The sequence below is a fragment of the Ambystoma mexicanum genome, chromosome 10 (assembly GCF_040938575.1).
Source record: "Ambystoma mexicanum isolate Mex_15411 chromosome 10, UKY_AmexF1_1, whole genome shotgun sequence".
Classification (NCBI taxonomy): domain Eukaryota; kingdom Metazoa; phylum Chordata; class Amphibia; order Caudata; family Ambystomatidae; genus Ambystoma; species Ambystoma mexicanum.
This window is the reverse complement of record NC_090932.1, coordinates 645,879,169-645,892,896: the sequence shown is the minus strand read 5'-3', so window position 1 is coordinate 645,892,896 and position 13,728 is coordinate 645,879,169. Positions and strand designations below refer to the sequence as shown.

Here is a 13,728-nt window from a genome sequence, read left to right as displayed (position 1 = left end):
TGATCCCAACAACTACCGCCCTATTGCACTCCTAGACGGTATAGGAAAACTATTTGGATCCTTTCTTTTGGATAGATTCAAGATTTGGGTCTCCACATCTGAAGGTTGGGATCATTTTCAAACTGGCTTCAGAAAAAACCTAAGTACCTTGGCTAACATCTTTACGTTGAAGATCCTTAAATCTAAAGTCCAGGAAGGGTTGAACCCCTTTGTCTGGCTTTCATTGACTTATCGAAAGCTTTCGACAAAGTAAATAGAGTCAAGCTATGGGAGAAACTCGCCAATTGGAATTGCCCTTCATCAGTCTTGGATCCAATACAAGAAATTTATTCTGAGACGTTGTTGAAAGTCAGACTTAATGGAACAGGTTCGCCCTCCTCAGTTATTCATACGACTAGAGGAGTTAAACAAGGATGTCCCCTGGCATTGGCTTTATACAATGCTTTCACAGGCGATTACCAACACTCGAGAAAAGCGTTAAAGCGTTTCCACCATCTCTGGGCTCTGAAAAGGTCAGTAGATTGCTATATGCTGATGACATCATTTTAATTGACTAAACAAAGATATGGCTCCAGAGAAAGTTAGACAACCTAAACGAATATCTCAAAGCCAATGACCTGGAAAGCAATCCCACTAAAACAAAAGTGATGCATCTTGTAAAGGAAGCCAAAAGGAAAGCAGCTGAGACATGGTTCTTCAATGGGGCCCGCTTAGAAGAAGTGAAAACCTTCAGATGCTTGGGTACTACTCTCAGTAATACGAAGACAGAACAACCAATGCAAGAAACCCTGGTTCAGAAAAACAAAACGTTAACGAATCAATCGATAATAATGGACAAAAAATGTGGCCGCTTCTCCATCAGTGCAGCAATTACCTTCTATAAGACGAAAGTAGTCCCTGCCCTTACTTATGGAGCATCAGCTATGCCAAACATTCCGGAATCCATCTGGCCTAAACTAGAAGGTTTTCTTTTGAAAAAACTACTTCAGCTCCCGACCTCCACTCTGGTGGTTTTGATCAGGAGAGAGCTTAGCCTAATTTCTCTCCAAGGTATGGTTTCTCTTAATGGCTTGATGTTTTACAGAATAGTGAGATCTTCCAAGGAAAAAATCTATACCTTAATTCAGGAAGAAATTGAGAAAGGCTCCAATAAAATGCTCAAAGCCTGGCTAACTAAAAATCAGTCGCTTCTCAAAGCAATAGGGAGTACAGAAGAAGAACTATGGACAAATCCGACGAAGACGGAAAAAAAACGTAAAGAAATGGACTGGTGCGAAACCCAGTCGAAAGCTCTAACTTACAAGTCGGTAGCTCACTTACCTCTCTTTGCACAAAAAATGAACGAGCCTCTCAATTACCTAACAAAATTTCTGAGTAAGAAGTACCGGTCTACATTCTTGAGAGCAAGGCTGAACCTGCTAAAGACAAATGAGGTGCGAAGAATTCAAGGGAAAGTAAAGACTGATTCTTGTCGTTTCTGTAAGAGTCTGGATACAATGGAAACTTTAAAACACTTGATGCTGGTTTGCCCAGGTACCACCGTAAAAAGAGAAATACATCTTGGTCATTTACATTCAAAATTCGCAGAGATGGATGAAGGGTACTGGTGGTCATCTCTAATGGATGGGCTAAGTCGAAGGTCAGTGATTGCCTTGGGAAATTTTTTGCACAGTCTAAAGTTGGATTCTTTTTCTTAAACAAAAAAAAACTTTAAAGGTCTTAGCCCTAGTAAATTGGAACTTTTATCAACGAAAATGATGAATCATCATCTTCATCATCTCAATCAAATAACATGTTCTTTTGTAAAAACTGGTAAATCAGTTAACACATTAAAAAAAAAATAGTGTAATAACTCAATTTCTTTTACCATTGGCAGCACTAGAAAAGACCTGGCCTACCCAATGTCGTTTAAGTTTTACAGCCTCTTCATTAGAAAGATGTGACGCTTGAATGCATGCAATTGAGGGCGTCAGTCATTTGAGGTGAGATAGTACTTTTTGTCTCTTGATAAGGGTTATGTAGTCCTTTAATATTCCAAGAAACTATGTTAAGTTACATGGGTATGGAGAATGAGACCATAAATTATGAGAAATACATAAAAAGAACTGGTTATAATATTGCAATGATTGTGATGCCAGCTGAATGAAATAACAGAGCATATTAGCCAAGAATATGACAAAGTACCCCGCAAAACAATTGAATACATAAAGGTGAAGACATATAAGGAAGGGGAAATGATGAACAGTAAAAACATGGAACTTGGTAAGAATAGGAAATATCTAAGAGTTATAAGAGAAAAAGTGGCAAACAGAAACAAGCCACACCAGTCCATGTTGTAAAAATAATAAAATGGTGGGAGGAGAGCTGAAAAAGGAGATAAACTCACCAAAATCCCACTCCGGTGGAGAATTCATAAATAAGAGCAATTAGCTTGAGCGTGGTACCAATTATCTTTCATGTGATAGGATTTGATGCATCCATGTGATTTCTTTTATAGGATTGAATATATTGTCTTAAGTATCCTGTGTTTTGGAATGTTGAGGTATGGCCATTTAAGGTAACTTTTAAGGTGGCTGGATGGATTATGCCATATCTGGCATTCAGTTGTTTGAGGGCTGGTCTAAAGTTTAGGGGTTCTTTCCTTCTTGCTGCAGTTGCCTGGGAAACGTCTTGAGTGATGAAAATGTGTTTCCCTTGCCGGGTCAAGCGTTTGATTTCCTTGACCTTTGCCATGATGAGGGTCACATGGGTAAAGTCTCGGAGGGCAAGTATAAGGGTGCTAGGTAATTCATGAGAACTTCGAGACGATCTGTTGAGGCCTATTCGATGCCCCCTTTGTATGTTAAGCTGCACAGACGTTGGTAAGTTTAGGATTCGAGATAGGAATTCATATATGAAGGCGAGAGTGGCACTGTAATTCCTAAATTGGTAACTTTGTTAGAGATGTCTTCTGAGTTTCTAACCCTTCTCTCCACTTCATTCATTCGAGCATCAAAGATGGTAAACTTGTTATCAAGTTGTTGCAATTTAGCGTTGGTATCTTCCATAAATGGTTTGAGGGCTCTTATCTCTGATAAAATAGTCTGCCTAACAGTAATCAGTGATATCCAGGTTGTCACAGAGACGGTTGAGCAGGATAGTATGGTTGACCGTGTCGAAGGCAGAGGAGGGATTGAGTAGGATGAGGACAGAAGGGATGTTAGAGTCAAGATTGGAGAGCAGATCTTCACAGATGTTCAGGAGAGCAGTTTCCTTGCTTCTGGCTGTTCTAAAGCCAGACTGGTTCACATGGAGACAACCAACAGAATCAGAGTGGAGGTTAAGCAGCGAGATGGCCAGCTTTTGAAGAGTTTTGCCCAGAAAAGGAGTGATGGAGATTGGGTGATAGTAAGCAGGGCAGGAAGGGTCAGCTGTGGGTGTTTTGAGAAGAGGGTGCACCAGAGAGTGCTTCAGCGAGGATGGGAAGGCTCCTGAGGTAAAGGAGTGGTTGCAGAAATCAGCTAGGGCAGGAGCAAGGGTTTCTGTGTGGTCCTTGATGGTTTTGGAGGAGCAGGGAAGAACCTGTTTTGATGAGACTTTCATAGATTAGACTTGCCTAGAAACCTTTTCAGGGGAAAAAAGATGAAAGGAAGAAAAAGTGGGAGGAGAGTGGCTGTAGGAGGGCCAGAGTTTACAGAAGGAGAGGGGAGAAGAAGGGGAGGGGACGTGAGAGTCGACAGGATGTCCTGGGTCTTTGAGGTGAAGTGAGAGGCAAGGGCCATGCAAAGGGCCTTGGAGGTGACATAAGAGGTAGAGACTGCAGCCGGATTGGCCAGCACCTTGCAGATTATAAAGAGTTTGGCCAAGTTATTAGATGCCGCAGAGACACGGGCTGGATGTGGGCTCTCTTCTTACTGTGGAGAGAGAGTTGGTAATGCAGTTGGAGCAGGCGACAGGATAGTTTGTCAGCGGATGAACATGAAGCCCTCCATTTCCACTCAGCCAACCTGCACTTACGTTTAAGTGCAGGTATGTCAGAGTCATAGCAAGAATTGCACTTGGCTTTGAGCTTCAAGCAGATCCTAATGACAGGGGCGGGAGCATCAAGATTATCAGAAATGGAAGAGTAGATCATAGACTGGGCTGTGTCAGGATGTGAGTCAGCCAGTGGTGGGGTGCGGTGGGAGAAGGAGGCAGTGAAAGCCTCAACTGACACACGCTTCATGGGTCGGATGTCCAAGAAGGTAGGTGGCAGTGTTGAAGTTGGCTTGCCCTGGGGGGTAGAAAGGGAGAGATGGGAGGAAAGGAGAAAGTGATCACTCGAGGTCAAGTTCTTCCAGGAGGTGGCAGATGTCAGAGGAGTGTTTGACAGCAGAGCAGAGTTGAGAGTGGCGAGATAAAGAAGGTTTCCAGCCTTAAAGACCTTCCGGAGGGGGGGGGGGGTACAGATCAGAGGTGCGCCCTGCATAGGTGAGGAAGGAGCCTAAGGCGGGGCCAGAGATGAGGGAGGATATGGAAAGGTAGCCACGGGGGGGAGGAGGGGAAAGCAGGAGATGAAAGGAAATTGATGAGGTGAAGTAAGCACCTATCAAAGAGGAGGAGATTGGCTTGAGGGCCTTGTACCATGACGGTGCCATTTAGATAGACATTAATGATGACTCCAGAGGGGTTGAAGGGGGCCATAAGGGCTTCCCAGCAGGTGCCACCATTAATCGGAGAGGAGGAGAGAGTAGAGCGATCATATGAAGAGTCCATAGATCTGGCGAAGGAACTTCTTCCTATCAGACTTAGTGAGAAGGGAAGGATAGTTGATGGAGAAGCAGTTGGAGAAGATAGGAGGAACAGAAAGCGCCATGGGTGCAAGCGAGCGCAGGAAGGAGTAGAAAAGGCACAGCCGTATGGAACAGTCACTGGGCCAGCAGGTTACAGAGAAGTGTGTAATTCAAGCAAAAAGGGCACAACAAGTCTACACAGGAACATTGCTGGTTTAACCCAAAGCAAAATGCAGAAGCATAGCTAGGTTTTACTTTCAATGGAATGCACAAACACATCTAAGTTTCATCTTCAATGGAATGCACAAGCACAGCTAAGTTTGACCTTCAATGGAATGCACAAGCACAGCTAAGTTTGACCTTCAATGGAATGCACAAGCACAGCTAAGTTGGACTTTCAATGGAATGCACAAGCACAGCTAAGTTTGACCTTCAATGGAATGCACAAGCACAGCTAAGTTTGACTTACAATAGAATGCACAAGCACAGCTAAATCTGACTTTCAATGGAATGCACAATCACAGCTAATCACCCATTACTAGCTGGGTGCTAGTGGTGGGTGCAGAATCACAGTGCCTTAGAGAGCATTAACATGACAGAACAGGCAGAGATGGAAAGTAAGGGTAAAGAGGCTGGGGGTGGTCAGAAAGGAGGCAAACTAACCATAGTACAAGAGGTGTAAATGTCAAAGCAGTCCAGGTTTCTTTGTAGAGTGAGGCGGCAACACCATGAAAGTTCATGTGTTGTGATGCTGATAGGACCCCAAATAGCGTTCCGGTAGCAGACAGGGAGCAGGAGCCTCGTTGTGGGCTTTAGACGAAGTGCCGGCTCCCGCCTCCCGGTTGCGCTGATTGGACAATCAAGGCCCAGGCAACCAATGGGAGGAGGGAGTGCAGGCAAGGAGCCTTAATCCATCCGAAAAATTGCGCCCATCTTAGAATGGCCAGCGAGAAAGGTAGCACAAATACACAACAGAGTGGAATTTGTTAAAGGCAGCAAGATATCGATGAAATGTAGATAAAAGACTGCACAACTAACAATCCTCAGCCCCCAGAGCACATTCAAATATTTTCAGGAGGATGAACGAAAAATGCGCAACACGCGCTATGTACACAGCAAAAATTGCAGGTCTTACCCTGACAAAGGCGTGTGATCTCCAAGATGATTGCAGCGTGGGGAGGGTTGCTGGAGCACAGGATGTGATATGAAATCATTGGATGTTGTGGAGAAGGCTCAGTTGGAACCCGATGTTTCTGGTGCTGTTGGGAAAAAGTGTAAATTGCCCTAGAAGGGTACAGAGAATAAGTGTGGGGAGAAAAGGTTTGAAGACTGGGCCAGCAAAATTAAAATCGATGGTGCTCATGAAGGTTGGTCATGGCTACTGGGAATTCTTTACCAGGAATTTAGGAAGAAGGGGGAAGTGGGCATGTAGCTTTAACATCGGATAAAGTATCCTTGTTAGTGTGGAATATGTGGGGTTTCCACAGCTTTACGAACCATGATGGTTGGACTCAAACATTTGGAAATCACAATATACTCTTTTTCCAGGAGAAATGGCACACCACGAAAGTGCAGACAGACAGGGTTTCCATTATCCATCAATTGACTACCATTCCTAATGGAGACATGTCGATTGACACTAGGAACTCTATAGTCAAAACTGCACAGGTAATTTCAGATGTAACACCTGGAATCTTGGCTGCTGTGATTGAGTTTAATAAGCGGGGGGAATCATTTTAAGGTATTGCTAGTGAACCTTTATTGGAGCCCCGCCTCTTCCATTCTGGAGGATTCTCTACTGAAGGTCACTGAACTGTTGGCAGATTGGATGATCATGAATGCTTCTCCTAATATTATAGTAGCTGGAGACCTAAATTCCCACTGTCTCCAGGAACCTTCCTGTGGAAGGATAAACTTGCATGATTTTCGAAATGGTGTAAGGTGGAGAGAATTCTTCGACGAATGGGACTTGGCATTGGTAAATAGGAATATCCTAGGTGATGTAATGGCGAGACCCACTTGGAGGAATGGCACTGGTGCATCAATAATAGATTGTGTGGTTTTTTCTAGAGCATTGTGGAAGGAGTGCATATCTTTTAGGGTGGTAGAGAAACAGCTAAGTGACCAAAATATATTAATTGCAACGCTATTGTTGAGTTCTAAAGTACATCAATCAATTGAACATACAAGCTTGACTGTGAACCCTGGTGGGAATCGCATTAGGAAGTTTATGAGGAATGGTAGGAGACCTATGAAAGAATTGGAAAATTATATGAATGATGCCTCCCTGGGGCTCATTCAGAGTGTTTGCAATGCCTGTACCTTTAGGGAGTTTTTATGGGAGAGAGATATGCCAAAATGTTCTGGTTTAGACCTGACAAAGCATCATTCCCATATATTTAATCAAGTAGTTTGGGAAAGAAAAATGCAACTCCAAAAACAGCTTTGGTCTCTGAGGAAAATGTATCCAAATGAAGTGGATTACACAATAAAGAAGAAAGCATTATTGAGAGATCATAAAAATTGGCTCTGTGGTCACAAACATCTGATAGTTCAGAAGGATGGTGAGAGAATGTTGACTACTCTGATACAAAAAAGTAGCCACAATTTTTGGATATTGGTTAACAGTGAATTAAAAACCCAATCCTCTGCACAAAGTAATGTAGTTACTGAGGCGAAATAGAAAGAGTATTTTGATGAAATACATAAAAATACGGATAAGAATAGAGGGAGAACGCTGACATACCCAACTTGGCAGTTTAATTTTGAAAAGGAGGATATAGAGCAATTGATTATGAAGACATCCTGCTCTAGAGCTGCCGGCCCTAAGGGCCTGACAAATTTTATATTAAAGTTAGACAAGCAACTCTGAGCGTCTGTCCTCTTTTTTCTTTTTAAGGACATCATACTGCATAAACACATGCCAGAAACCTGGAAGCAGCCAATAATTGTACCAATTTTCAAGAAGGGCGATTGGACTGATCCTATTAAGTAGACTGATCGTCCTTCTTGATGCGGACAGTAAAATTTTTGCAGCCTTTATGTTGGAGAAGTTGGAAGCCTGGATGGCTGAGAAGGGAATATTGCCCAAGCTCCAAATAGGTTTTAGAAAGGGTATGTCTCCAAATCTGAATGGTGCACTTTTGCCAACTATGTGAGAGGGTACATGGTCAAAAAAGAATACCTCTTTGTATGTGGCGCTGGTAGACTTTTCTAGGGCCTTGGATACAGTGAATCGTGGCAGTTTGTGGCATAAACTAAATAACTGGGGGATACCACCCCCTTTATTAGCAGTTCTTGAATATATGCACAAGGAAACACAGGTTCAGATTAAGTTAGACAATGCTGGAAATGTATTCAGTCCCATGAATACAGCTAGAGGATTATGGCAGGGGTGCATTTTGGCTCCCTGACTATTTAATTTGTATCTAAAAGATTTGAGTAAAATCTTGGAAGAAGCTGCTTTTGTCATTCTCAAAGACAGAAAGCAGGGAATTTGCTGGATGGCCTACACAGACAATATCGTCGTATTAGATGGCACACTGATAGGCCTGCTATTCTTGCTATGTCAGAGTCATAGCAAGAATTGCACTTGGCTTTGAGCTTCAAGCAGATCCTAATGACAGGGGCGGGAGCATCAAGAGTATCAGAAATGGAAGAGTAGATCATAGACTGGGCTGTGTCAGGATGTGAGTCAGCCAGTGGTGGGGTGCGGGGGGAGAAGGAGGCAGTGAAAGCCTCAACTGACACACGCTTCATGGGTCGGATGTCCAAGAAGGTAGGTGGCAGTGTTGAAGTTGGCTTGCCCTGGGGGGTAGAAAGGGAGAGATGGGAGGAAAGGAGAAAGTGATCACTCGAGGTCAAGTTCTTCCAGGAGGTGGCAGATGTCAGAGGAGTGTTTGACAGCAGAGCAGAGTTGAGAGTGGCGAGATAAAGAAGGTTTCCAGCCTTAAAGGCCTTCCGGAGGGGGGGGGTACAGATCAGAGGTGCGCCCTGCATAGGTGAGGAAGGAGCCTAAGGCGGGGCCAGAGATGAGGGAGGATATGGAAAGGTAGCCACGGGGGGGAGGAGGGGAAAGCAGGAGATGAAAGGAAATTGATGAGGTGAAGTAAGCACCTATCAAAGAGGAGGAGATTGGCTTGAGGGCCTTGTACCATGACGGTGCCATTTAGATAGACATTAATGATGACTCCAGAGAGGTTGAAGGGGGCCATAAGGGCTTCCCAGCAGGTGCCACCATTAATGGGAGAGGAGGAGAGAGTAGAGCGATCATATGAAGAGTCCATAGATCTGGCGAAGGAACTTCTTCCTATCAGACTTAGTGAGAAGGGAAGGATAGTTGATGGAGAAGCAGTTGGAGAAGATAGGAGGAACAGAAAGCGCCATGGGTGCAAGCGAGCGCAGGAAGGAGTAGAAAAGGCACAGCCGTATGGAACAGTCACTGGGCCAGCAGGTTACAGAGAAGTGTGTAATTCAAGCAAAAAGGGCACAACAAGTCTACACAGGAACATTGCTGGTTTAACCCAAAGCAAAATGCAGAAGCACAGCTAGGTTTTACTTTCAATGGAATGCACAAACACATCTAAGTTTCATCTTCAATGGAATGCACAAGCACAGCTAAGTTTGACCTTCAATGGAATGCACAAGCACAGCTAAGTTTGACCTTCAATGGAATGCACAAGCACAGCTAAATTGGACTTTCAATGGAATGCACAAGCACAGCTAAGTTTGACCTTCAATGGAATGCACAAGCACAGCTAAGTTTGACTTACAATAGAATGCACAAGCACAGCTAAATCTGACTTTCAATGGAATGCACAATCACAGCTAATCACCCATTACTAGCTGGGTGCTAGTGGTGGGTGCAGAATCACAGTGCCTTAGAGAGCATTAACATGACAGAACAGGCAGAGATGGAAAGTAAGGGTAAAGAGGCTGGGGGTGGTCAGAAAGGAGGCAAACTAACCATAGTACAAGAGGTGTAAATGTCAAAGCAGTCCAGGTTTCTTTGTAGAGTGAGGCGGCAACACCATGAAAGTTCATGTGTTGTGATGCTGATAGGACCCCAAATAGCGTTCCGGTAGCAGACAGGGAGCAGGAGCCTCGTAGTGGGCTTTAGACGAAGTGCCGGCTCCCGCCTCCCGGTTGCGCTGATTGGACAATCAAGGCCCAGGCAACCAATGGGAGGAGGGAGTGCAGGCAAGGAGCCTTAATCCATCCGAAAAATTGCGCCCATCTTAGAATGGCCAGCGAGAAAGGTAGCACAAATACACAACAGAGTGGAATTTGTTAAAGGCAGCAAGATATCGATGAAATGTAGATAAAAGATTGCACAACTAACAATCCTCAGCCCCCAGAGCACATTCAAATATTTTCAGGAGGATGAACGAAAAATGTGCAACACGCGCTATGTACACAGCAAAAATTGCAGGTCTTACCCTGACAAAGGCGTGTGATCTCCAAGATGATTGCAGCGTGGGGAGGGTTGCTGGAGCACAGGATGTGATATGAAATCATTGGATGTTGTGGAGAAGGCTCAGTTGGAACCCCATGTTTCTGGTGCTGTTGGGAAAAAGTGTAAATTGCCCTAGAAGGGTACAGAGAATAAGTGTGGGGAGAAAAGGTTTGAAGACTGGGCCAGCAAAATTAAAATCGATGGTGCTCATGAAGGTTGGTCATGGCTACTGGGAATTCTTTACCAGGAATTTAGGAAGAAGGGGGAAGTGGGCATGTAGCTTTAACATCGGATAAAGTATCCTTGTTAGTGTGGAATATGTGGGGTTTCCACAGCTTTACGAACCATGATGGTTGGACTCAAACATTTGGAAATCACAATATACTCTTTTTCCAGGAGAAATGGCACACCACGAAAGTGCAGACAGACAGGGTTTCCATTATCCATCAATTGACTACCATTCCTAATGGAGACATGTCGATTGACACTAGGAACTCTATAGTCAAAACTGCACAGGTAATTTCAGATGTAACACCTGGAATCTTGGCTGCTGTGATTGAGTTTAATAAGCGGGGGGAATCATTTTAAGGTATTGCTAGTGAACCTTTATTGGAGCCCCGCCTCTTCCATTCTGGAGGATTCTCTACTGAAGGTCACTGAACTGTTGGCAGATTGGATGATCATGAATGCTTCTCCTAATATTATAGTAGCTGGAGACCTAAATTCCCACTGTCTCCAGGAACCTTCCTGTGGAAGGATAAACTTGCATGATTTTCGAAATGGTGTAAGGTGGAGAGAATTCTTCGACGAATGGGACTTGGCATTGGTAAATAGGAATATCCTAGGTGATGTAATGGCGAGACCCACTTGGAGGAATGGCACTGGTGCATCAATAATAGATTGTGTGGTTTTTTCTAGAGCATTGTGGAAGGAGTGCATATCTTTTAGGGTGGTAGAGAAACAGCTAAGTGACCAAAATATATTAATTGCAACGCTATTGTTGAGTTCTAAAGTGCATCAATCAATTGAACATACAAGCTTGACTGTGAACCCTGGTGGGAATCGCATTAGGAAGTTTATGAGGAATGGTAGGAGACCTATGAAAGAATTGGAAAATTATATGAATGATGCCTCCCTGGGGCTCATTCAGAGTGTTTGCAATGCCTGTACCTTTAGGGAGTTTTTATGGGAGAGAGATATGCCAAAATGTTCTGGTTTAGACCTGACAAAGCATCATTCCCATATATTTAATCAAGTAGTTTGGGAAAGAAAAATGCAACTCCAAAAACAGCTTTGGTCTCTGAGGAAAATGTATCCAAATGAAGTGGATTACACAATAAAGAAGAAAGCATTATTGAGAGATCATAAAAATTGGCTCTGTGGTCACAAACATCTGATAGTTCAGAAGGATGGTGAGAGAATGTTGACTACTCTGATACAAAAAAGTAGCCACAATTTTTGGATATTGGTTAACAGTGAATTAAAAACCCAATCCTCTGCACAAAGTAATGTAGTTACTGAGGCGAAATAGAAAGAGTATTTTGATGAAATACATAAAAATACGGATAAGAATAGAGGGAGAACGCTGACATACCCAACTTGGCAGTTTAATTTTGAAAAGGAGGATATAGAGCAATTGATTATGAAGACATCCTGCTCTAGAGCTGCCGGCCCTAAGGGCCTGACAAATTTAATATTAAAGTTAGACAAGCAACTCTGAGCGTCTGTCCTCTTTTTTCTTTTTAAGGACATCATACTGCATAAACACATGCCAGAAACCTGGAAGCAGCCAATAATTGTACCAATTTTCAAGAAGGGCGATTGGACTGATCCTATTAAGTAGACTGATCGTCCTTCTTGATGCGGACAGTAAAATTTTTGCAGCCTTTATGTTGGAGAAGTTGGAAGCCTGGATGGCTGAGAAGGGAATATTGCCCAAGCTCCAAATAGGTTTTAGAAAGGGTATGTCTCCAAATCTGAATGGTGAACTTTTGCCAACTATGTGAGAGGGTACATGGTCAAAAAAGAATACCTCTTTGTATGTGGCGCTGGTAGACTTTTCTAGGGCCTTGGATACAGTGAATCGTGGCAGTTTGTGGCATAAACTAAATAACTGGGGGATACCACCCCCTTTATTAGCAGTTCTTGAATATATGCACAAGGAAACACAGGTTCAGATTAAGTTAGACAATGCTGGAAATGTATTCAGTCCCATGAATACAGCTAGAGGATTATGGCAGGGGTGCATTTTGGCTCCCTGACTATTTAATTTGTATCTAAAAGATTTGAGTAAAATCTTGGAAGAAGCTGCTTTTATCATTCTCAAAGACAGAAAGCAGGGAATTTGCTGGATGGCCTACACAGACAATATCGTCGTATTAGATGGCACACTGATAGGCCTCCACTGGCTTCTAAATGCCCTCGGTAATAATTCTAGAACAAATGATTTGTTAATCAATCTAAATACATCTTATATTATTCGTCTGGCTAAATCACTAAAGAAATGTGGGAACTTTAAATGGTTTGTAGATATGAAAGACATTGCTTTGGCGAAAGAGGTAACTTATCTAGGTTTTAATATCACAGCACAGCCTAATATGCCAGCTATTACAGTAAGGATTGAGAGGAAATTGAGCCACAGGCATGTAGATTGTCATGGGAACGATTAGAGGGTAGAGTGTGGAAAAAGGTCTTAAATATCCCATCCTCTCTTCCCAGAGGCCTCCCTGTGCTTTGAATTGGGTCTGTTATCGCTTAAGGCTTAGTTCCATTGGCGGGTATGGGAAGATTGTAATCCCTTTGAGACCATCTATGTATAAAGAGTTACATGTTGCAATGTGTCTGGAATACAAACCGTTCCTAATTAAGATGAAAATGGTGTGTGAATTTATTTTGGACCAATGTGGTAGAAATAAGGCTGACTTTTTAGAAAAACCGGTTTGGCTAAAGAAATGTTTAATGAGAATAGACTTGATCAAATCTATTGACAAGATGCGAAGTTGCAAAGCTATCGCCTGCATTATACTTTCTCAGTATTGGATAAAGCATTGGAAATGCTCCATAATTATTTAGATAGATTCCCCAATTCATTTGCTCAAGAACAATTTTTGAGATGTCATTTGAATTCACTGCCCAACGATGAGATCCTGCAAGCATGTCATTGTACGGATGCTCAGAATGAGATATGTTGAATGTGTCGAAAACAAGACACCAAGCAATCCCTAAAGCACATTATGGTTGAGTGCCAGGGTCTGAGTGTTCTCGCGCAAAAGTGTTTGGGGCGATTTGTATATAAAACTGAATAGTTGATCTTGGAAGACTTTTGGTATAGTTTGAGTGCTGGATATGAGACTTTTTTTAACAATATAATTATTACTGATGCTGAATGAATTAGGACTTGTACATTTTAAGTAATGTGTCTGATTGTGTTCTTAATTTGCTTGTAGGATTTTAATAGGGTGTAGATTTTATGTAGATTGTAATGATGTTGAATGTTTCTACATCTTTCTCTTCTGCAAACAT

The 13,728-nt window shown here is 42.8% G+C and overlaps 1 protein-coding gene across 4 annotated transcripts in view; it reads right to left on the bottom strand.

The window, feature by feature from the left end:
• Positions 1–13,728, bottom strand: part of LOC138491614 (nuclear body protein SP140-like) — a 3,009,150-nt gene that overhangs the window by 818,416 nt on the left and 2,177,006 nt on the right. The gene's annotated exons all lie outside the window — the stretch shown is intronic.